Genomic DNA, 26426 nt, shown 5'->3' with positions numbered 1-26426 from the left:
TATAACTAGCGTCAATGGAATGGTTCAAAACATAGACAGTAAGAAGAGTCAGTCTTCTTGTATTTAAGTCGGCATTGTGCCTTTTGTATTTAATTCGGTGCAATTTCTGTGTTTCATCCTCAATAAGAAGGTGAGAGCGATACAGTAAACCTGAAGTGAAGCATCGGAATCTATAACTAGTGTCACAGGAGTAGTTCAAAACATAGTCAGAGTGAATAGTCAGTCTTCTTGTCCTTGAGTCGGCATTGTGCCTTTTGTATTTATTTCCGATGCTATTTCTGTGTTTCATCGTCAATGAGAAGGTCCAAGGGATACAGTAAACCTGAAGTGAAGCATCGGAATCTACAACTAGTGTCACAGGAATGGTTCAAAACACAGACAATTAGAAGAGTCAGTTTTCTTGTACTTAAGTCGGCATTGTGCCTTTTGTATTTAATTCCGATGCAATTTCTGTGTTTCATCGTCAATAAGAAGGTCAGAGGGATACAGTAAACCTGAAGTGAAGCATCGGAATCTATAACTAGTGTCACAGAAATGGTTCAAAACATAGTCAGTAAGAAGAGTCAGTCTTCTTGTCCTTAAGTCGGCATTGTGCCTTTTGGATTTAATTACGGTCCAATTTCTGTGTTTCATCGTCAATAAGAAGGTCCAATGGATACAGTAAACCTGCAGTGAAGCATCGGAATCTATAACTAGTGTCACAGGAATGGCTTAAAACATAGACAGTAAGAAGACACAGTCTTCTTGTACTTAAGTCAGCATTGTGCCTTTTGTATTTAATTCCGATGCAATTTCTGTGTTTCATCGTCAATAAGAAGGTCCAAGGGATACAGTAAAGCTGAAGTGAAGCATCGGAATCTATAACTAGTATCACAGGAGTGGTTCAAAACATAGACATTAAGAAGAGTCAGTCTTCTTGTACTTAAGTCGGCATTGTGCCTTTTGTATTTACTTCCGATGCAATGTCTGTGTTTCATCGTGAATAAGAAGGTCAGAGGGATACAGTAACCTTGAAGTGAAGTATCGGAATCTATAACTAGTGTCACAGAAATGGTTCAAAACATAGTCAGTAAGAAGAGTCAGTCTTCTCTTACTTAAGTCGGCATTGTGCCTTTTGTATTTAATTCCGATGCAAATTCCGTGTTTCATCGTCAATAAGAAGGTCCAACGGATACAGTAAACCTGGAGTGTAGCATCGGAATCTATAACTAGTGTCACAGGAATGGTTCAAAACATAGTCAGTAAGAAGAGTCAGTCCACATGTACTTAAGTCGGCATTGTGCCTTTTGTATTTAATTCCGGTGCAATTTCTGTGTTTCATCGTCAATAGGAAGGTCAGAGGGATAAAATAAAACTGAAGTGAAGCTTCGGCATCTATAACTAGTATCACAGGAATGGTTCAAAACATAGTCAGTAAGATGAATCAGTCTTCTTGTCCTTAAGTCGGCCTTGTGCCTTTTGTATTTAATTCCGATTCAATTTCTGTGTTTCATCGTCAATAAGAAGGTCCAAGGGATACAGTAAACCTGGAGTGTAGCATCGGAATCTATAACTAGTGTCACAGGAATGGTTCAAAACATAGTCAGTAAGAAGAGTCAGTCTACATGTACTTAAGTCGGCATTGTGCCTTTTGTATTTAATTCCGGTGCAATTTCTGTGTTTCATCGTCAATAGGAACGTCAGAGGGATTAAATAAAACTGAAGTGAAGCTTCGGAATCTATAACTAGTGTCACAGGAATGGTTCAAACATAGTCAGTAAGAAGAGTCGGTCTTCATGTACTTGAGTCGGCATTGTCCCTTTTGTATTTAATTCCGATGCAATTTCTGTGTTTCATCGTCAATAAGAAGGTCCAAGGGATACAGTAAACCTGAAGTGAAGCATCGCAATCTATAACTAGTGTAACAGGAGTGGATCAAACATAGACAGTAAGAAGAGTCAGTCTTCTTGTACTTAAGTCGGCATTTTGCCTAATCTATTTAATTCCGATGCAATGTCAGTGTTTCATCGTCAATAAGATGGTAAAAGGGACGCAGTAAACCTGGAGTGAAGAATCGGAATCTATTACTAGTATCACAGAAATGGTTCAAAACATAGACAGTTAGAGAGTCAGTCTTCTTGTACTTAAGTGAGCATTGTGCCTTTTGTATTTAATTCCGATGCAATTTCTGTGTTTCATCGTCAATAAGAGGGACAGAGGGATACAGTAATCCTGAAGTCAAGCATCGGAGTCTATAACTAGTGTCACAGGAATGGTTCAAAACATAAACAGTAAGAAGAGTCAGTTTTCTTGTACTTAAGTCGGCATTGCGCCTTTTGTATTTAATTCCGATGCACTTTCTGTGTTTCATCGTCAATAAGAAGGTCAGAGGGATACAGTAACCCTGAAGTGTAGCATCGGAATGGTTCAAAACATAGTCAGTAAGAAGTGTCACTCTACATGTACTTGAGTCGGCATTGTCCCTTTTGTATTTAATTCCGATGCAATTTCTGTGTTTCATCGTCAATAAGAAGGTCCAAGGGATACAGTAAACCTGAAGTGAAGCATCACAATCTATAACTAGTGTATCAGGAGTGGATCAAACATAGACAGTAAGAAGAGTCAGTCTTCTTGTACTTAAGTCGGCATTTTGCCTAATCTATTTAATTCCGATGCAATGTCAGTGTTACATCGTCAATAAGATGGTAAAAGGGACGCAGTAAACCTAGAGTGAAGCATCGGAATCTATAACTAGTGTCAATGGAATGGTTCAAAACATAGTCAGTAAGAAGAGGCGGTCTTCATGTACGTAAGTTGGCATTGGCCTTTTGTATTTAATTCTGGTGCAATTTCCGTGTTTCATCGTCAATAAGAAGGTCAGATGGATACAGTAAACCTGAAGTGAAGCATCGCAATCTATAACTAGTGTCACATTAATGGTTCAAAACATAGTCAGTAAGAAGAGTCAGTCTTCTTGTCCTTAAGTCGGCATTGTGCCTTTTGTATTTAATTCCGGTTCACTTTCTGTGTTTCATCGTCAATAAGAAGGTCCAAGGGATACAGTAAACCTGGAGTGAAGCATCGGAATCTGTAACTAGTGTCACAGGAATGGTTCAAAACATAGACAGTAAGAAGATACAGTCTTCTTGTACTTAAGTCAGCATTGTGCCTTTTGTATCTAATTCCGATGCAATTTCTGTGTTTCATCGTCAATAAGACTGTCCAAGGGATGCAGTAAACCTGAAGTGAAGCATCGGAATCTATTACTAGTATAACTGAAATGGTTCAAAAGATAGACAGTAAGGAGAGTCAGTGTTCTTGTACTTAAGTCGGCATTGTGCCTTTTGTATTTACTTCCGATGCAATGTCTGTGTTTCATCGTGAATAAGAAGGTCAGAGGGATACAGTAAACCTGGAGTGAAACATCGGCATCTATAACTAGTGTCATAGGAATGGTTCAAAGCATAGACAGTAAGAAGAGTGAGTCTTCTTGTACTTAAGCCGGCATTGTGCCTTTTCTATGTAATTAAGATGCAATTTCTGTGATTCATCGTCAATAAGAAGGTCAGAGCGGTACAGTAAACCTGAAGTGAAGCATGGGAATCTATAACTAGTGACACAGGAATGGTTAAAAGCATAGTCAGAAAGAAGAGTCAGTCTTCTTGTCGTTAAGCCTTCATTGTGCCTTTTGTATTTTATTCTGATGCAATTTCTGTGTTTCATTGTCAATAAGAAGGTCCAAGGGATACAGTAAATCTGGAGTGTAGCATCGGAATCTATAACTAGTGTCACAGGAATGGTTCAAAACATAGTCAGTAAGAAGAGTCAGTCTACGTGTACTTACGTCGGCATTGTGCTCTTTGTATTTAATTCCGATGCAATTTCTGTGTTTCATCGTCAATAAGAAGGTCCAACGGATACAATAAACCTGGAGTGTAGCATCGGAATCTATAACTAGTGTCACAGGAATGGTTCAAAACATAGTCAGTAAGAAGAGTCAGTCTTCTTGTCCTTAAGTCGGCCTTGTGCCTTTTGTATTTAATTCCGATGCAACTTCTGTGTTTCATCGTCAATAAGAAGGTCCAAGGGATACAGTAAACCTGGAGTGAAACATCGGCATCTATAACTTGTGTCACAGGAATGGTTCAAATCATAGACAGTACTTAAATCGGCATTGTGCCATTTGTATTTAATTCCGAAACAATTTCTGTGTTTCATCGTCAATAAGAAGGTCCAAGGGATACAGTAAAGCTGAAGTGAAACATCGGAATCTATAACTAGTATCACAGGAGTGGTTCAAAACATAGACAGTAAGAAGAGTCAGTCTTCTTGTACTTAAGTCGGCATTTTGCCTAATCTATTTAATTCCGATGCAATGTCAGTGTTTCATCGTCAATAAGATGGTAAAAGGGACGCAGTAAACCTGGAGTGAAGCATCGGAATCTATAACTAGTGTCAATGGAATGGTTCAAAACATAGTCAGTAAGAAGAGTCAGTCTTCTTGTCCTTAAGTCGGCATTGTGCCTTTTGTATTTAATTCCGGTTCAATTTCTGTGTTTCATCGTCAATAAGAAGGTCCAAGGGATACAGTGAACCTGGAGTGAAGCATCGGAATCTATAACTAGTGTCACAGGAATGGTTCAAAAATTAGACAGTAAGAAGATACAGTCTTCTTGTTCTTAAGTCAGCATTGTGCATTTTGTATTTAATTCCGATGCAATTTCTGTGTTTCATCGTCAATAAGAAGGTCCAAGGGATGCAGTAAACCTGAAGTGAAGCATCGGAATCTATTACTAGTATCACAGAAATGGTTCAAAACATAGACAGTAAGGAGAGTCAGTCTTCTTGTACTTAAGTCGGCGTTGTGCCTTTTGTATTTACTTCCGATGCAATTTCTGTGTTTCATCGTGAATAAGAAGGTCAGAGGGATACAGTAAACCTGAAGTCAAGCATCGGAATCTATACCTAGTGTCACAGGAATGGTTCAAAGCATAGACAGTAAGAAGAGTCAGTCCTCTTGTACTTAAGCCGGCATTGTGCCTTTTCTATGTAATTAAGATGCAATTTCTGTGATTCATCGTCAATAAGAAGGTCAGAGCGATACAGTAAACCTGAAGTGAAGCATGGGAATCTATAACTAGTGACACAGGTATGGTTAAAAGCATAGTCAGAAAGAAGAGTCAGTCTTCTTGTCGTTAAGTCTTCATTGTGCCTTTTGTATTTAATTCCGATACAATTTCAGTGCTTCATCGTCAATATGAAGGTCCAAGGGATGCAGTAAACCTGGAGTGAAACATCGGAATCAATAACTAGTGTCACAGGAATGGTCGAATCATAGACAATTAGAAGAGTCAGTTTTCTTGTATTTAAGTCGGCATTGTGCCTTTTGTATTTCATTCCGATGCAATTTCTGTGTTTCATCGTCAATATGAAGGTCCAACGGATACAGCAGACCTGAAGTGAAGCACCGGAATCTATAACTAGTGTCACAGGATTGGACAAAACATAATAAGTAAGAAGAGTCAGTTTTCTTGTACTTAAGTCGGCATTTTGCCTAATCTATATAATTCCGATGCAATTTCAGTGTTTCATCGTCAATATGAAGGTCCAAGGGATGCAGTAAACCTGGAGTGAAGCATCGCAATCTATAACTAGTGTCACAGGAATGATTCAAAACATAGTCAGTAAGAAGAGTCAGTCTTCTTGTACTTAAAACGGCAATTTGCCTAATCTATTTAATTCCGATGCTATTTCAGTGTTTCATAGTCAATATGAAGGTCCAAGGGATACTGCAAACCTGAACTGAAGCATCGGAATCTATAACTAGTGTCACAGGAATGGTTCAAAACATAAACAGTATGAAGAGTCAGTTGTCTTGTACTTAAGTCGGCATTGAGCCTTTTGTATTTAATTCCGATGCACTTTCTGTGTTTCATCGTCAATAAGATGGTCATAGGGATACAGTAAACCTGAAGTGAAGCATCGGAATGTAATACCGGTCTCACAGGAAATGTTCAAAACGTAGACAGTAAGAAGAGCCAGTCTTCTTGTACTTGAGTCGGCATTGTGCCTTTTGTATTTAATTCCGATGCAATTTCTGTGTTTCATCGACAATTTCAAGGTAAGAGGGATACATTAAACCTGAAGTGAAGGATCGGAATCCATAACTAGTGTCACAGGAGTGGTTCAAACATAGATAGCAAGAAGAGTCAGTTTTCTTGTACTTAAGTCGGCATTGTGCCTTTTGTATTTAATTCCGATGCTATTTCTGCGTTTCGTCGTCAATATGAAGGTCCACCGGATACAGTAAACCTGAAGTGAAGCGTCGGAATCTAAAACCGGTCTAGCAGGGAAGGTTCAAAACATAGACAGTAAGAAGAGCCAGTCTTCTAGTATTTGAGTCGGCATTGTGCCTTTTGTATTTAATTCCCATGCAGTTTCCGTGTTTCATCGTCAATAGGAAGGTCCGAGGGATACATTAAACCTGACGTGAAGCATAGGAATCTATAACTAGTGTCACAGGAATGGTTCAAAACATAGACAGTAAGAAGAGCCAGACTTCTTGTACTTGAGTTGGCATTGTGCCTTTTGTATTTAATTCCGATGCAATGTCTGTGTTTCATCGTCAATAAGAAGGACAGAGGGATACAGTAAACCTGAAGTGAAGCATCGGAATCTATAACTAGTGTCACAGGAATGGTTCACAACATAGACAGTAAGAAGAGTCAGTTTTCTTGTACTTAAGTCGGTATTGTGCCATTTGTATTTAATTCCGATGCAAAATCTGAGTTTCTTCGTGAATAATAAGGTCCATGGGATACAGTAAACCTGAAGTGAGGCAACGGAATCTAAGACCTGTCTCACAGGAAGGGTTCAAAACATAGACAGTAAGCGGAGCCAGTCTTCATGTACTTGAGTCGGCATTATGCATTTTGTATTTAATTCCGATGCAATTTCTGTGTTTCATCGTCAATAAGAGGGTCAGAGGGATACAGTAAACGTGAAGTGAAGCATCGGAATCTATAACTAGTGTCACACGAATGGTTCAAGTCATAGACAGTAAGAAGTGTCCGTTTTCTTGAACTTAAGTCGGCAATGTGCCTTTTGAGTTTAATTCCGATGCACGTTCTGTGTTTCATCGTCAATAAGAAGGTCAGAGATATACAGTAAACCTGAAGTTAAGCATCGTAATCTATAACTAGTGTCACAGGAATGGTTCAAATCATAGACAGTAAGAAGAGTCCGTTCTCTTGTACTTAAGTCAGCATTGTGCCTTTTGTATCTAATCCCGATGCAATTTCAATGTTTCATCGTCATTAAGAAGGTCAGAGGGATACAGTAAACCTGAAGTGAAGCATCGGAATCTAAAACCGGTCTCACAGGAAAGGTTCAAAACATAGACAGGAAGAAGAGCCAGTCATCTTGTACTTGAGTCGGCATTGTGCCTTTTGTATTTAATTCCGATGCAATTTATGTGTTTCGTCGTCAAAAAGAATGTCCAAGGGATCAGCAAACCTGAAGTGAAGCATCGGAATCTAAGACCGAGCTCACTGGAAAGGTTCAAATCATAGACAGTAAGAAGAGCCAGTCTTCTTGTACTTGAGTCGGCATTGTGCCTTTTGTATTAAATTCCGATGCAATTTCTGTGTTTCATCGTCAATAAGGAGGTCCTAGGGATACAGTAAACATGAAGTCAAGCATCAGAAACCATAACTAGTGTCACAGGAATGGTTCAAAAATAGACAGTAAGAAGAGTCAGTCTTCATGTACTTAAGTCGGCATTGTGCCTTTTCTATTTATTTCCGATGAAATTTCTGTGATTTATCGTCAATAAGAAGGTCAGAGCGATACAATAAACCTTAAGTGAAGCATGGGAATCTATAACTAGTGTCACAGGAACGGTTAAAAACATAGTCAGAAAGAAGAGTCAGACTTCTTGTCGTTAAGTCTTCATTGTGCCCGTTGTATTTAATTCTGATGCAATTTCTGTGTTTCATCGTCAATAAGAAGGTCCAAGGGATACAGTAAACCTGGAGTGTAGCATCGGAATCTGTAACTAGTGTCACAGGAATGGTTCAAAACATAGTCAGTAAGAAGAGTCAGTCTACATGTACTTAGGTCGGCATTGTGCCTTTTGTATCCAATTCCGATGCAATTTCTGTGTTTCATCGTCAATAAGAGGGTCCAAGGGATACAGTAAACCTGGAGTGTAGCATCGAAATCTATAACTAGTGTCACAGGAATGGTTCAAAACATAGTGAGTATGAAGAGTCAGTCTTCATGTACTCAAGTCGGCATTATGCCTTTTCTATTTAATTCAGGTGCAATTTCTGTGTTTCATCGTCAATAAGAAGGTCAGAGGGATACAATAAACCCGAAGTGAAGCATCGGAATCTATAACTAGTGTCACAGGAATGGTTCAAAACATAGTCAGTAAGAAGAGTCAGTCTTCTTGTCCTTAAGTCGGCATTGTGCATTTTGTATTTAATTCCGATGCAATTTCTGTGTTTCATCGTCAATAAGAAGGTCCAAGATATACAGTAAACCTGGAGTGATGTATCGGCATCTATAACTAGTGTCACAGGAATGGTTCAAAACATAGACAGTACTTAAATCGGCATTGTGACTTTTGTATTTAATTCCGAAGCAATTTCTGTGTTTCAACGTCAATAAGAAGGTCCAATGGATACAGTAAACCTGAAGTGAAGCATCGGAATCTATTACTAGTGTCACAGGAATGGTTCAAAACATAGTCAGTAAGAAGAGTCGGTCTTCATGTACTTAAGTCGGCATTGTGCCTTTGTATTTAATTCCGATGCAATTTCTGTGCTTCATCGTCAATAAGAAGGTCCAAGGGATACAGTAAACCTGAAGTGAAGCATCGGAATCTATAACTAGTGCACAGGATGTTTCATAACATAGATAGTAAGAACAGTCAGTCTTCTTGTACTTAAGTCGGCATTGTGCCTTTTGTATTTAATTCCGATGCAATTTCTGTTTTTCATCGTCAATAAGAAGGTCAGAGGAATACAGTAAACCTGAAGTGAAGCATCGGAATCTATAACTAGTGTCACAGAAATGGTTCAAAACATAGACAGGAAGAAGAGTCAGTCTTCTTGTACTTCAGTCGGCATTGTGCCTTTTGTATTAAATTCCGATGCAATTTCTGTGTTTCATCGTCAATAAGAAGGTCCTAGGGCTACAGTAAACCTGAAGTCAAGCATCGGAATCTATAACTAGTGTCACAGGAATGGTTCAAAACATAGACAATAATAAGAGTCAGTCTTCTTGTACTTCAGCCGGCATTGTGCCTTTTCTATTTAATTCCGATGCCATTTCTGTGTTTTATCGTCAATAAGAAGGTCAGAGGAATACAGTAAACCTGATGTGAAGCATCGAAATCTATAACTAGTGTCACAGGGATGGTTCAAATCATAGTCAGTATCAAGAGTCAGTCTTCTTGTCGTTAAGTCTTCATTGTGCCTTTTGTATTTAATTCTGATGCAGTTTCTGTGTTTCATCGTCAATAAGAAGGTCCAAGGGATACAGTAAACCTGGAGTGTAGCATCGGAATGTATAACTAGTGTCACAGGAATGGTTCAAAACATAGTCAGTAAGAAGAGTCAGTCTACATGTACTTAAGTTGGCATTGTGCCTTTTGTATTCAATTCCGATGCAATTTCTGTGTTTCATCGTCAATAAGAAGGTCCAAGGGATACAGTAAACCTGGAGTGTAGCATCGAAATCTATAACTAGTGTCACAGGAATGGTTCAAAACATAGTCAGTAAGAAGAGTCAGTCCACATGTACTCAAGTCGGCATTGTGCCTTTTGTATTTAATTCAGGTGCAATTTCTGTGTTTCATTGTCTATAAGAAGGTCAGAGGGATACAATAAACCTGAAGTGAAGCATCGGAATCTATAACTAGTGTCACAGGAATGGTTCAAAACATAGTCAGTAAGAAGAGTCAGTCTTCTTGTCCTTAAGTCGGCATTGTGCTTTTGTATTTAATTCCGATTCAATTTCTGTGTTTCATCGTCAATAAGAAGGTCCAAGAGATACAGTAAACCTGGAGTGAAGCATCGGCATCTATAACTAGTGTCACAGGAATGGTTCTAAACATAGACAGTACTTAAATCGGCATTGTGCCTTTTGTTTTTAATTCCGAAGCAATTTCTGTGTTTCATCGTCAATAAGAAGGTCCAAAGGATACAGTAAACCTAAAGTGAAGCATCGGAATCTATAACTAGTGTCACAGGAATGGTTCAAAACATAGTCAGTAAGAAGAGTCGGTCTTCATGTACTTATGTCGGCATTGTGCCTTTGTATTTAATTCTGATCCAATTTCTGTGTTTCATCGTCAATAAGGAGGTCAGAGGGATACAATAAACCTGAAGTGAAGCATCGGAATCTATAACTAGTGTCACAGAAATGGTTCAAAACATAGTCAGAAAGAAGAGTCCGTCTTCTTGTCCTTAAGTCGGCATTGTGCCTTTTGTATTTATATCCGATGCAATTTCTGTGTTTCATCGTCAATAACAATGTCCAATGGATACAGTAAACCTGAAGTGAAGCATCGGAATCTATAACTAGTGTCACAGGAATATTTCAAAACATAGTGAGTAAGAAGAGTCAGTCTTCATGTACTCAAGTCGGCATTGTGCCTTTTGTATTTAATTCAGGTGCAATTTCTGTGTTTCATCGTCAATAAGAAGGTCAGAGGGATACAATAAACCTGAAGTGAAGCATCGGAATCTATAACTAGTGTCACAGGAATGGTTCAAAACATAGTCAGTAAGAAGAGTCAGTCTTCTTGTCCTTAAGTCGGCATTGTGCATTTTGTATTTAATTCCGATGCAATTTCTGTGTTTCATCGTCAATAAGAAGGTCCAAGATATACAGTAAACCTGGAGTGATGTATCGGCATCTATAACTAGTGTCACAGGAATAATTCAAAACATAGACAGTACTTAAATCGGCATTGTGCCTTTTGTATTTAATTCCGAAGCAATTTCTGTGTTTCAACGTCAATAAGAAGGTCCAATGGATACAGTAAACCTGAAGTGAAGCATCGGAATCTATTACTAGTGTCACAGGAATGGTTCAAAACATAGTCAGTAAGAAGAGTCGGTCTTCATGTACTTAAGTCGGCATTGTGCCTCTGTATTTAATTCCGATGCAATTTCTGTGCTTCATCGTCATTAAGAAGGTCCAAGGGATACAGTAAACCTGAAGTGAAGCATCGGAATCTATAGCTAGTGTCACAGGAATGGTTCAAATCATAGTCAGTAAGAAGAGTCAGTCTTCTTGTACTTAAGTCGTAATTGTGCCTTTTGTATTTCATTCCGGTGCAAATTCTGTGTTTCATCGTCAATAAGAAGGTCCAAGGGATACAGTACACATGGAGTGAAGCATCGGAATCTGTAACTAGTGTCACAGGAATGGTTCAAAGCATAGACAGTTAGAAGATACAGTCTTCTTGTACTTAAGCCGGCATTGTGCCCCTTGTGTTTAATTCCGATGCAATTTCTGTGTTTCATCGTCAATAAGAAGGTCCAAGGGATACAGTAAACCTGAAGTGAAGCATCGGAATCTATAACTAGTGCACAGGATGGTTCATAACATAGAGAGTAAGAAGAGTCAGTCTTCTTGTACTTAAGTCGGCATTGTGCCTTTTGTATTTAATTCCGATGCAATTTCTGTTTTTTCATCGTCAATAAGAAGGTCAGAGGAATACAGTAAACCTGAAGTGAAGCATCGGAATCTATAACTAGTGTCACAGAAATGGTTCAAAACATAGGCAGGAAGAAGAGTCAGTCTTCTTGTACTTCAGTCGGCATTGTGCCTTTTGTATTAAATTCCGATGCAATTTCTGTGTTTCATCGTCAATAAGAAGGTCCTAGGGCTACAGTAAACCTGAAGTCAAGCATCGGAATCTATAACTAGTGTCACAGGAATGGTTCAAAACATAGACAATAATAAGAGTCAGTCTTCTTGTACTTCAGCCGGCATTGTGCCTTTTCTATTTAATTCCGATGCCATTTCTGTGTTTTATCGTCAATAAGAAGGTCAGAGGAATACAGTAAACCTGATGTGAAGCATCGGAATCTATAACTAGTGTCACAGGGATGGTTCAAAGCATAGTCAGTATCAAGAGTCAGTCTTCTTGTCGTTAAGTCTTCATTGTGCCTTTTGTATTTAATTCTGATGCAATTTCTGTGTTTCATCGTCAATAAGAAGGTCCAAGGGATACAGTAAACCTGGAGTGTAGCATCGGAATGTATAACTAGTGTCACAGGATTGGTTCAAAACATAGTCGGTAAGAAGAGTCAGTCTACATGTACTTAAGTTGGCATTGTGCCTTTTGTATTCAATTCCGATGCAATTTCTGTGTTTCATCGTCAATAAGAAGGTCCAAGGGATACAGTACACCTGGAGTGTAGCATCGAAATCTATAACTAGTGTCACAGGAATGGTTCAAAACATAGTCAGTAAGAAGAGTCAGTCCACATGTACTCAAGTCGGCATTGTGCCTTTTGTATTTAATGCAGGTGCAATTTCTGTGTTTCATCGTCTATAAGAAGGTCAGAGGGATACAATAAACCTGAAGTGAAGCATCGGAATCTATAGCTAGTGTCACAGGAATGGTTCAAAGCATAGTCAGTAAGAAGAGTCCGTCTTCTTGTCCTTAAGTCGGCATTGTGCCTTTTGTATTTATATCCGATGCAATTTCTGTGTTTCATCGTCAATAAGAAGGTCCAAGAGATACAGTAAACCTGCAGTGAAGCATCCGCATCTATAACTAGTGTCACAGGAATGGTTCAAAACATAGACAGTACTTAAATCGGCATTGTGCCTTTTGTATTTAATTCCGAAGCAATTTCTGTGTTTCAACGTCAATAAGACGGTCCAATGGATACAGTAAACCTGAAGTGAAGCATCGGAATCTATTACTAGTGTCACAGGAATGGTTCAAAACATAGTCAGTAAGAAGAGTCAGTCTTCTTTTCCTTAAGTCGGCATTGTGCTTTTGTATTTAATTCCGATTCAATTTCTGTGTTTCATCGTCAATAAGAAGGTCCAAGAGATACAGTAAACCTGGAGTGAAGCATCGGCATCTATAACTAGTGTCACAGGAATGGTTCTAAACATAGACGGTACTTAAATCGGCATTGTGCCTTTTGTATTTAATTCCGAAGCAATTTCTGTGTTTCATCGTCAATACGAAGGTCCAATGGATACAGTAAACCTAAAGTGAAGCATCGGAATCTATAACTAGTGTCACAGGAATGGTTCAAAACATAGTCAGTAAGAAGAGTCGGTCTTCATGTACTTATGTCGGCATTGTGCCTTTGTATTTAATTCTGATGCAATTTCTGTGTTTCATCGTCAATAAGAAGGTCAGAGGGATACAACAAACCTGAAGTGAAGCATCGGAATCTATAACTAGTGTCACAGAAATGGTTCAAAACATAGTCAGAAAGAAGAGTCCGTCTTCTTGTCCTTAAGTCGGCATTGTGCCTTTTGTATTTAATTCCGATGCAAATTCCGAGTTTCATCGTCAATAAGAAGGTCCAACGGATACAGTAAACCTGGAGTGTAGCATCGGAATCTATAACTAGTGTCACAGGAATGGTTCAAAACATAGTCAGTAAGAAGAGTCAGTCCACATGTACTTAAGTCGACATTGTGCCTTTTGTATTTAATTCCGGTGCAATTTCTGTGTTTCATCGTCAATAGGAAGGTCAGAGGGATAAAATAAAACTGAAGTGAAGCTTCGGCATCTATAACTAGTATCACAGGAATGGTTCAAAACATAGTCAGTAAGATGAATCAGTCTTCTTGTCCTTAAGTCGGCCTTGTGCCTTTTGTATTTAATTCCGATTCAATTTCTGTGTTTCATCGTCAATAAGAAGGTCCAAGGGATACAGTAAACCTGGAGTGTAGCATCGGAATCTATAACTAGTGTCACAGGAATGGTTCAAAACATAGTCAGTAAGAAGAGTCAGTCTACATGTACTTAAGTCGGCATTGTGCCTTTTGTATTTAATTCCGGTGCAATTTCTGTGTTTCATCGTCAATAGGAAGGTCAGAGGGATTAAATATAACTGAAGTGAAGCTTCGGAATCTATAACTAGTGTCACAGGAATGGTTCAAACATAGTCAGTAAGAAGAGTCGGTCTTCATGTACTTGAGTCGGCATTGTCCCTTTTGTATTTAATTCCGATGCAATTTCTGTGTTTCATCGTCAATAAGAAGGTCCAAGGGATACAGTAAACCTGAAGTGAAGCATCGCAATCTATAACTAGTGTAACAGGAGTGGATCAAACATAGACAGTAAGAAGAGTCAGTCTTCTTGTACTTAAGTCGGCATTTTGCCTAATCTATTTAATTCCGATGCAATGTCAGTGTTTCATCGTCAATAAGATGGTAAAAGGGACGCAGTAAACCTGGAGTGAAGAATCGGAATCTATTACTAGTATCACAGAAATGGTTCAAAACATAGACAGTAAGGAGAGTCAGTCTTCTTGTACTTAAGTGAGCATTGTGCCTTTTGTATTTAATTCCGATGCAATTTCTGTGTTTCATCGTCAATAAGAGGGACAGAGGGATACAGTAATCCTGAAGTGAAGCATCGGAGTCTATAACTAGTGTCACAGGAATGGTTCAAAACATAAACAGTAAGAAGAGTCAGTTTTCTTGTACTTAAGTCGGCATTGCGCCTTTTGTATTTAATTCCGATGCACTTTCTGTGTTTCATCGTCAATAAGAAGGTCAGAGGGATACAGTAACCCTGAAGTGTAGCATCGGAATCTATAACTAGTGTCACAGGAATGGTTCAAAACATAGTCAGTAAGAAGTGTCACTCTACATGTACTTGAGTCGGCATTGTCCCTTTTGTATTTAATTCCGATGCAATTTCTGTGTTTCATCGTCAATAAGAAGGTCCAAGGGATACAGTAAACCTGAAGTGAAGCATCACAATCTATAACTAGTGTATCAGGAGTGGATCAAACATAGACAGTAAGAAGAGTCAGTCTTCTTGTACTTAAGTCGGCATTTTGCCTAATCTATTTAATTCCGATGCAATGTCAGTGTTTCATCGTCAATAAGATGGTAAAAGGGACGCAGTAAACCTAGAGTGAAGCATCGGAATCTATAACTAGTGTCAATGGAATGGTTCAAAACATAGTCAGTAAGAAGAGTCGGTCTTCATGTACATAAGTTGGCATTGGCCTTTTGTATTTAATTCTGGTGCAATTTCCGTGTTTCATCGTCAATAAGAAGGTCAGATGGATACAGTAAACCTGAAGTGAAGCATCGCAATCTATAACTAGTGTCACATTAATGGTTCAAAACATAGTCAGTAAGAAGAGTCAGTCTTCTTGTCCTTAAGTCGGCATTGTGCCTTTTGTATTTAATTCCGGTTCAATTTCTGTGTTTCATCGTCAATAAGAAGGTCCAAGGGATACAGTAAACCTGGAGTGAAGCATCGGAATCTATAACTAGTGTCACAGGAATGGTTCAAAACATAGACAGTAAGAAGATACAGTCTTCTTGTACTTAAGACAGCATTGTGCCTTTTGTATCTAATTCCGATGCAATTTCTGTGTTTCATCGTCAATAAGACTGTCCAAGGGATGCAGTAAACCTGAAGTGAAGCATCGGAATCTATTACTAGTATCACTGAAATGGTTCAAAAGATAGACAGTAAGGAGAGTCAGTGTTCTTGTACTTAAGTCGGCATTGTGCCTTTTGTATTTACTTCCGATGCAATGTCTGTGTTTCATCGTGAATAAGAAGGTCAGAGGGATACAGTAAACCTGGAGTGAAACATCGGCATCTATAACTAGTGTCACAGGAATGGTTCAAAGCATAGACAGTAAGAAGAGTCAGTCTTCTTGTACTTAAGCCGGCATTGTGCCTTTTCTATGTAATTAAGATGCAATTTCTGTGATTCATCGTCAATAAGAAGGTCAGAGCGGTACAGTAAACCTGAAGTGAAGCATGGGAATCTATAACTAGTGACACAGGAATGGTTAAAAGCATAGTCAGAAAGAAGAGTCAGTCTTCTTGTCGTTAAGCCTTCATTGTGCCTTTTGTATTTTATTCTGATGCAATTTCTGTGTTTCATTGTCAATAAGAAGGTCCAAGGGATACAGTAAATCTGGAGTGTAGCATCGGAATCTATAACTAGTGTCTCAGGAATGGTTCAAAACATAGTCAGTAAGAAGAGTCAGTCTACGTGTACTTACGTCGGCATTGTGCTCTTTGTATTTAATTCCGATGCAATTTCTGTGTTTCATCGTCAATAAGAAGGTCCAACGGATACAATAAACCTGGAGTGTAGCATCGGAATCTATAACTAGTGTCACAGGAATGGTTCAAAACATAGTCAGTAAGAAGAGTCAGTCTTCTTGTCCTTAAGTCGGCCTTGTGCCTTTTGTATTTAATTCCGATGCAACTTCTGTGTTTCATCGTCAATAAGAAGGTCCAAGGGATACAGTAAACCTGGAGTGAAACATCGGCATCTATAACTTGTGTCACAGGAATGGTTCAAATCATAGACAGTACTTAAATCGGCATTGTGCCTTTTGTATTTAATTCCGAAACAAATTCTGTGTTTCATCGTCAATAAGAAGGTCCAAGGGATACAGTAAAGCTGAAGTGAAACATCGGAATCTATAACTAGTATCACAGGAGTGGTTCAAAACATAGACAGTAAGAAGAGTCAGTCTTCTTGTACTTAAGTCGGCATTGTGCCTTTTGTATTTACTTCCGATGCAATGTCTGTGTTTCATCGTGAATAAGAAGGTCAGAGGGATACAGTAACCCTGAAGTGAAGCATCGGAATCTATAACTAGTGTCTCAGAAATGGTTCAAAACATAGACAGTAAGAAGAGTCAGTCTTCTTGTACTTAAGTCGGCATTGTGCCTTTTGTATTTAATTCCGATGCATTTTCCGTGTTTCATCGTCAATAAGAAGGTCCAACGGATACAGTAAACCTGGAGTGTAGCATCGGAATCTATAACTAGTGTCACAGGAATAGTTCAAAACATAGTCAGTAAGAAGAGTCACTCTACATGTACTTAAGTCGGCATTGTGCCTTTTGTATTTAATTCCGGTGCAATTTCTGTGTTTCATCGTCAATAGGAAGGTCCGAAGGATAAAATAAAACTGATGTGAAGCTTCGGAATCTATAACTAGTATCACAGAAATGGTTCAAAACTAAGTCAGTAAGAAGAATCGGTCTTCATGTCCTTAAGTCGGCCTTGTGCCTTTTGTATTTAATTCCGATGCAATTTCTGTGTTTCATCGTCAATAAGAAGGTCCAAGGGATACAATAAACCTGGAGTGAAGCATCGGCATCTATAACTAGTGTCACAGGAATAGTTCAAAACATAGACAGTACTTAAATCGGCATTGTACCTTTTGTTTTTAATTCCGAAGCAATTTCTGTGTTTCATCGTCAATAAGAAGGTCCAAGGGATACAGTAAACCTGAGGTGAAGCATCGGAATCTATAACTAGTGTCACAGGAATGGTTCAAACATAGTCAGTAAGAAGAGTCGGTCTTCATGTACTTGAGTCGGCACTGTCCCTTTTGTATTTAATTCCGATGCAATTTCTATGTTTCATCGTCAATAAGAAGGTCCAAGGGATACAGTAAACCTGAAGTGAAGCATCGCAATGTATAACTAGTGTAACAGGAGTGGACCAAACATAGACAGTAAGAAGAGTCAGTCTTCTTGTACTTAAGTCGGCATTTTGCCTAATCTATTTAATTCCGATGCAATGTCAGTGTTTCATCGTCAATAAGATGGTAAAAGGGACGCAGTAAACCTGGAGTGAAGCATCGGAATCTATAACTAGTGTCAATGGAATGGTTCAAAACATAGTCAGTAAGAAGAGTCAGTCTTCTTGTCCTTAAGTCGGCATTGTGCCTTTTGTATTTAATTCCGGTTCAATTTCTGTGTTTCATCGTCAATAAGAAGGTCCAAGGGATACAGTGAACCTGGAGTGAAGCATCGGAATCCATAACTAGTGTCACAGGAATGGTTCAAAAATTTGACAGTAAGAAGATACAGTCTTCTTGTTCTTAAGTCAGCATTGTGCATTTTGTATTTAATTCCGATGCAATTTCTGTGTTTCATCGTCAATAAGAAGGTCCAAGGGATGCAGTAAACCTGAAGTGAAGCATCGGAATCTATTACTAGTATCACAGAAATGGTTCAAAACATAGACAGTAAGGAGAGTCAGTCTTCTTGTACTTAAGTCGGCATTGTGCCTTTTGTATTTACTTCCGATGCAATTTCTGTGTTTCATCGTGAATAAGAAGGTCAGAGGGATACACTAAACCTGAAGTCAAGCATCGGAATCTATACCTAGTGTCACAGGAATGGTTCAAAGCATAGACAGTAAGAAGAGTCAGTCCTCTTGTACTTAAGCCGGCATTGTGCCTTTTCTATGTAATTAAGATGCAATTTCTGTGATTCATCGTCAATAAGAAGGTCAGAGCGATACAGTAAACCTGAAGTGAAGCATGGGAATCTATAACTAGTGACACAGGTATGGTTAAAAGCATAGTCAGAAAGAAGAGTCAGTCTTCTTGTCGTTAAGTCTTCATTGTGCCTTTTGTATTTAATTCTGATGCAATTTCTGTGTTTCATCGTCAATAAGAAGGTCCAAGGGATACAGTAAATCTGGAGTGTAGCATCGGAATCTATAACTAGAGTCACAAGAATGGTTCAAAACATAGTCAGTAAGAAGAGTTAGTCTACATGTACTTACGTCGGCATTGTGCCTTTTGTATTTAAGTCCGATGCAATTTCTGTGTTTCATCGTCAGTAAGAAGGTCCAACGGATACAGTAAACCTGGAGTGTAGCATCGGAATCTATAACTAGTGTCACAGGAATGGTTCAAGACATAGTCAGTAAGAGGAGTCAGTCTTCTTGTCCTTAAGTCGGCCTTGTTCCTTTTGTATTTAATTCCGATGCAACTTCTGTGTTTCATCGTCAATAAGAAGGTCCAAGGGATACAGTAAACCTGGAGTGAAACATAGGCATCTATAACTAGTGTCACAGGAATGGTTCAAAACATAGACAGTACTTAAATCGGCATTGTGCCTTTTATATTTAATTCCGAAGCAATTTCTGTGTTTCATCGTCAATAAGAAGGTCCAAGGGATCCAGTAAACCTGAAGTGAAGCATCGGAATCTATAACTAGTGTCACAGGAATGGTTCAAAGCATAGTCAGTAAGAAGAAACGGTCTTCATGTACTTGAGTCGGCCTTGTGCCTTTTGTATTTAATTCCGATGCAACTTCTGTGTTTCATCGTCAATAAGAAAGTCCAAGGGATACAGTAAACCTAAAGTGAAGCATCGGAATCTATAACTAGTGTCACAGGAATGGTTCAAAACATAATCAGTGAGAAGAGTCAGTCTATATGTACTTAAGTCATCATTGTGCCTTTTGTATTTGATTCCGATACAATTTCTGTGCTTCATCGTCAATAAGAAGGGTCAAGGGATACAGTAAACATGAAGTGAAGCATCGCAATCTATAACTAGTGTCACAGGAATGGTTCAAAACATAGTCAGTAAGAAGAGTCAGTCTTCTTGTACTTAAGTCTGCATTTTGCCTAATCTATTTAATTCCGATACAATTTCAGTGCTTCATCGTCAATATGAAGGTCCAAGGGATGCAGTAAACCTGGAGTGAAACATCGGAATCAATAACTAGTGTCACAGGAATGGTCGAATCATAGACAATTAGAAGAGTCAGTTTTCTTGTATTTAAGTCGGCATTGTGCCTTTTGTATTTCATTCCGATGCAATTTCTGTGTTTCATCGTCAATATGAAGGTCCAACGGATACAGCAGACCTGACGTGAAGCACCGGAATCTATAACTAGTGTCACAGGATTGGACAAAACATAATAAGTACAAAGAGTCAGTTTTCTTGTACTTAAGTCGGCATTTTGCCTAATCTATATAATTCCGATGCAATTTCAGTGTTTCATCGTCAATATGAAGGTCCAAGGGATGCAGTAAACCTGGAGTGAAGCATCGCAATCTATAACTAGTGTCACAGGAATGATTCAAAACATAGTCAGTAAGAAGGGTCAGTCTTCTTGTACTTAAGTCGGCAATTTGCCTAATCTATTTAATTCCGATGCAATTTCAGTGTTTCATCGTCAATATGAAGGTCCAAGGGATACTGTAAACCTGAAGTGAAGCATCGGAATCTATAACTAGTGTCACAGGAATGGTTCAAAACATAAACAGTATGAAGAGTCAGTTGTCTTGTACTTAAGTCGGCATTGAGCCTTTTGTATTTAATTCCGATGCACTTTCTGTGTTTCATCGTCAATAAGATGGTCATAGGGATACAGTAAACCTGAAGTGAAGCATCGGAATGTAATACCGGTCTCACAGGAAAGGTTCAAAACATAGACAGTAAGAAGAGCCAGTCTTCTTGTATTTGAGTCGGCATTGTGCCTTTTGTATTTAATTCCCATGCAGTTTCCGTGTTTCATCGTCAATAGGAAGGTCCGAGGGATACATTAAACCTGACGTGAAGCATCGGAATCTATAACTAGTGTCACAGGAATGGTTCAAAACATAGACAGTAAGAAGAGCCAGACTTCTTGTACTTGAGTTGGCATTGTGCCTTTTGTATTTAATTCCGATGCAATGTCTGTGTTTCATCGTCAATAAGAAGGACAGAGGGATACAGTAAACCTGAAGTGAAGCATCGGAATCTATAACTAGTGTCACAGGAATGGTTCACAACATAGACAGTAAGAAGAGTCAGTTTTCTTGTACTTAAGTCGGTATTGTGCCATTTGTATTTAATTCCGATGCAAAATCTGAGTTTCGTCGTGAATAATAAGGTCCATGGGATACAGTAAACCTGAAGTGAGGCAACGGAATCTAAGACCTGTCTCACAGGAAGGGTTCAAAACATAGACAGTAAGCGGAGCCAGTCTTCATGTACTTGAGTCGGCATTATGCATTTTGTATTTAATTCCGATGCAATTTCTGTGTTTCATCGTCAATAAGAGGGTCAGAGGGATACAGTAAAAGTGAAGTGAAGCATCGGAATCTATAACTAGTGTCACACGAATGGTTCAAGTCATAGACAGTAAGAAGAGTCCGTTTTCTTGAACTTAAGTCGGCAACGTGCCTTTTGAGTTTAATTCCGATGCACGTTCTGTGTTTCATCGTCAATAAGAAGGTCAGAGGTATACAGTAAACCTGAAGTTAAGCATCGTAATCTATAACTAGTGTCACAGGAATGGTTCAAATCATAGACAGTAAGAAGAGTCCGTTCTCTTGTACTTAAGTCAGCATTGTGCCTTTTGTATCTAATCCCGATGCAATTTCAATGTTTCATCGTCATTAAGAAGGCCAGAGGGATACAGTAAACCTGAAGTGAAGCATCGGAATCTAAAACCGGTCTCACAGGAAAGGTTCAAAACATAGACAGGAAGAAGAGCCAGTCATCTTGTACTTGAGTCGGCATTGTGCCTTTTGTATTTAATTCCGATGCAATTTATGTGTTTCGTCGTCAAAAAGAATGTCCAAGGGATCAGCAAACCTGAAGTGAAGCATCGGAATCTAAGACCGAGCTCACTGGAAAGGTTCAAATCATAGACAGTAAGAAGAGCCAGTCTTCTTGTACTTGAGTCGGCATTGTGCCTTTTGTATTAAATTCCGATGCAATTTCTGTGTTTCATCGTCAATAAGGAGGTCCTAGGGATACAGTAAACATGAAGTCAAGCATCAGAAACCATAACTAGTGTCACAGGAATGGTTCAAAAATAGACAGTAAGAAGAGTCAGTCTTCATGTACTTAAGTCGGCATTGTGCCTTTTCTATTTATTTCCGACGAAATTTCTGTGATTTATCGTCAATAAGAAGGTCAGAGCGATACAATAAACCTGAAGTGAAGCATGGGAATCTATAACTAGTGTCACAGGAACGGTTAAAAACATAGTCAGATAGAAGAGTCAGTCTTCTTGTCGTTAAGTCTTCATTGTGCCTGTTGTATTTAATTCTGATGCAATTTCTGTGTTTCATCGTCAATAAGAAGGTCCAAGGGATACAGTAAACCTGGAGTGTAGCATTGGAATCTGTAACTAGTGTCACAGGAATGGTTCAAAACATAGTCAGTAAGAAGAGTCAGTCTACATGTACTTAAGTCGGCATTGTGCCTTTTGTATCCAATTCCGATGCAATTTCTGTGTTTCATCGTCAATAAGAGGGTCCAAGGGATACAGTAAACCTGGAGTGTAGCATCGAAATCTATAACTAGTGTCACAGGAATGGTTCAAAACATAGTGAGTAAGAAGAGTCAGTCTTCATGTACTCAAGTCGGCATTGTGCCTTTTGTATTTAATTCAGGTGCAATTTCTGTGTTTCATCGTCAATAAGAAGGTCAGAGGGATACAATAAACCTGAAGTGAAGCATCGGAATCTATAACTAGTGTCACAGGAATGGTTCAAAACATAGTCAGTAAGAAGAGTCAGTCTTCTTGTCCTTAAGTCGGCATTGTGCATTTTGTATTTAATTCCGATGCAATTTCTGTGTTTCATCGTCAATAAGAAGGTCCAAGATATACAGTAAACCTGGAGTGATGTATCGGCATCTATAACTAGTGTCACAGGAATGGTTCAAAACATAGACAGTACTTAAATCGGCATTGTGACTTTTGTATTTAATTCCGAAGCAATTTCTGTGTTTCAACGTCAATAAGAAGGTCCAATGGATACAGTAAACCTGAAGTGAAGCATCGGAATCTATTACTAGTGTCACAGGAATGGTTCAAAACATAGTCAGTAAGAAGAGTCGGTCTTCATGTACTTAAGTCGGCATTGTGCCTTTGTATTTAATTCCGATGCAATTTCTGTGCTTCATCCGTCAATAAGAAGGTCCAAGGGATACAGTAAACCTGAAGTGAAGCATCGGAATCTATAGCTAGTGTCACAGGAATGGTTCAAATCATAGTCAGTAAGAAGAGTCAGTCTTCTTGTACATAAGTCGTAATTGTGCCTTTTGTATTTCATTCCGGTGCAAATTCTGTGTTTCATCGTCAATAAGAAGGACCAAGGGATACAGTAAACATGGAGTGAAGCATCGGAATCTGTAACTAGTGTCACAGGAATGGTTCAAAGCATAGACAGTTAGAAGATACAGTCTTCTTGTACTTAAGCCGGCATTGTGCCCCTTGTGTTTAATTCCGATGCAATTTCTGTGTTTCATCGTCAATAAGAAGGTCCAAGGGATACAGTAAACCTGAAGTGAAGCATCGGAATCTATAACTAGTGCACAGGATGTTTCATAACATAGATAGTAAGAAGAGTCAGTCTTCTTGTACTTAAGTCGGCATTGTGCCTTTTTTATTTAATTCCGATGCAATTTCTGTTTTTCATCGTCAATAAGAAGGTCAGAGGAATACAGTAAACCTGAAGTGAAGCATCGGAATCTATAACTAGTGTCACAGAAATGGTTCAAAACATAGACAGGAAGAAGAGTCAGTCTTCTTGTACTTCAGTCGGCATTGTGCCTTTTGTATTAAATTCCGATGCAATTTCTGTGTTTCATCGTCAATAAGAAGGTCCTAGGGCTACAGTAAACCTGAAGTCAAGCATCGGAATCTATAACTAGTGTCACAGGAATGGTTCAAAACATAGACAATAATAAGAGTCAGTCTTCTTGTACTTCAGCCGGCATTGTGCCTTTTCTATTTAATTCCGATGCCATTTCTGTGTTTTATCGTCAATAAGAAGGTCAGAGGAATACAGTAAACCTGATGTGAAGCATCGGAATCTATAACTAGTGTCACAGGGATGGTTCAAAACATAGTCAGTATCAAGAGTCAGTCTTCTTGTCGTTAAGTCTTCATTGTGCCTTTTGTATTTAATTCTGATGCAATTTCTGTGTTTCATCGTCAATAAGAAGGTCCAAGGGATACAGTAAACCTGGAGTGTAGCATCGGAATGTATAACTAGTGTCACAGGAATGGTTCAAAACATAGTCAGTAAGAAGAGTCAGTCTACATGTACTTAAGTTGGCATTGTGCCTTTTGTATTCAATTCCGATGCAATTTCTGTGTTTCATCGTCAATAAGAAGGTCCAAGGGATACAGTAAACCTGGAGTGTAGAATCGAAATCTATAACTAGTGTCACAGGAATGGTTCAAAACATAGTCAGTAAGAAGAGTCAGTCCACATGTACTCAAGTCGGCATTGTGCCTTTTGTATTTAATTCAGGTGCAATTTCTGTGTTTCATTGTCTATAAGAAGGTCAGAGGGATACAATAAACCTGAAGTGAAGCATCGGAATCTATAACTAGTGTCACAGGAATGGTTCAAAACATAGTCAGTAAGAAGAGTCAGTCTTCTTGTCCTTAAGTCGGCATTGTGCTTTTGTATTTAATTCCGATTCAATTTCTGTGTTTCATCGTCAATAAGAAGGTCCAAGAGATACAGTAAACCTGGAGTGAAGCATCGGCATCTATAACTAGTGTCACAGGAATGGTTCTAAACATAGACAGTACTTAAATCGGCATTGTGCCTTTTGTATTTAATTCCGAAGCAATTTCTGTGTTTCATCGTCAATAAGAAGTTCCAATGGATACAGTAAACCTAAAGTGAAGCATCGGAATCTATAACTAGTGTCACAGGAATGGTTCAAAACATAGTCAGTAAGAAGAGTCGGTCTTCATGTACTTATGTCGGCATTGTGCCTTTGTATTTAATTCTGATGCAATTTCTGTGTTTCATCGTCAATAAGAAGGTAAGAGGGATACAATAAACCTGAAGTGAAGCATCGGAATCTATAACTAGTGTCACAGAAATGGTTCAAAACATAGTCAGAAAGAAGAGTCCGTCTTCTTGTCCTTAAGTCGGCATTGTGCCTTTTGTATTTATATCCGATGCAATTTCTGTGTTTCATCGTCAATAACAATGTCCAATGGATACAGTAAGCCTGAAGTGAAGCATCGGAATCTATAACTAGTGTCACAGGAATGGTTCAAAGCATAGTGAGTAAGAAGAGTCAGTCTTCATGTACTCAAGTCGGCATTGTGCCTTTTGTATTTAATTCAGGTGCAATTTCTGTGTTTCATCGTCAATAAGAAGGTCAGAGGGATACAATAAACCTGAAGTGAAGCATCGGAATCTATAACTAGTGTCACAGGAATGGTTCAAAACATAGTCAGTAAGAAGAGTCAGTCTTCTTGTCCTTAAGTCGGCATTGTGCATTTTGTATTTAATTCCGATGCAATTTCTGTGTTTCATCGTCAATAAGAAGGTCCAAGATATACAGTAAACCTGGAGTGATGTATCGGCATCTATAACTAGTGTCACAGGAATGGTTCAAAACATAGACAGTACTTAAATCGGCATTGTGCCTTTTGTATTTAATTCCGAAGCAATTTCTGTGTTTCAACGTCAATAAGAAGGTCCAATGGATACAGTAAACCTGAAGTGAAGCATCGGAATCTATTACTAGTGTCACAGGAATGGTTCAAAACATAGTCAGTAAGAAGAGTCGGTCTTCATGTACTTAAGTCGGCATTGTGCCTCTGTATTTAATTCCGATGCAATTTCTGTGCTTCATCGTCATTAAGAAGGTCCAAGGGATACAGTAAACCTGAAGTGAAGCATCGGAATCTATAGCTAGTGTCACAGGAATGGTTCAAATCATAGTCAGTAAGAAGAGTCAGTCTTCTTGTACTTAAGTCGTAATTGTGCCTTTTGTATTTCATTCCGGTGCAAATTCTATGTTTCATCGTCAATAAGAAGGTCCAAGGGATACAGTACACATGGAGTGAAGCATCGGAATCTGTAACTAGTGTCACAGGAATGGTTCAAAGCATAGACAGTTAGAAGATACAGTCTTCTTGTACTTAAGCCGGCATTGTGCCCCTTGTGTTTAATTCCGATGCAATTTCTGTGTTTCATCGTCAATAAGAAGGTCCAAGGGATACAGTAAACCTGAAGTGAAGCATCGGAATCTATAACTAGTGCACAGGATGGTTCATAACATAGAGAGTAAGAAGAGTCAGTCTTCTTGTACTTAAGTCGGCATTGTGCCTTTTGTATTTAATTCCGATGCAATTTCTGTTTTTCATCGTCAATAAGAAGGTCAGAGGAATACAGTAAACCTGAAGTGAAGCATCGGAATCTATAACTAGTGTCACAGAAATGGTTCAAAACATAGACAGGAAGAAGAGTCAGTCTTCTTGTACTTCAGTCGGCATTGTGCCTTTTGTATTAAATTCCGATGCAATTTCTGTGTTTCATCGTCAATAAGAAGGTCCTAGGGCTACAGTAAACCTGAAGTCAAGCATCGGAATCTATAACTAGTGTCACAGGAATGGTTCAAAACATAGACAATAATAAGAGTCAGTCTTCTTGTACTTCAGCCGGCATTG

The sequence above is a fragment of the Schistocerca americana genome, chromosome 4 (assembly GCF_021461395.2).
Source record: "Schistocerca americana isolate TAMUIC-IGC-003095 chromosome 4, iqSchAmer2.1, whole genome shotgun sequence".
In the NCBI taxonomy this organism is placed as follows: domain Eukaryota; kingdom Metazoa; phylum Arthropoda; class Insecta; order Orthoptera; family Acrididae; genus Schistocerca; species Schistocerca americana.
Note: the sequence above shows the minus strand (reverse complement) of the source record.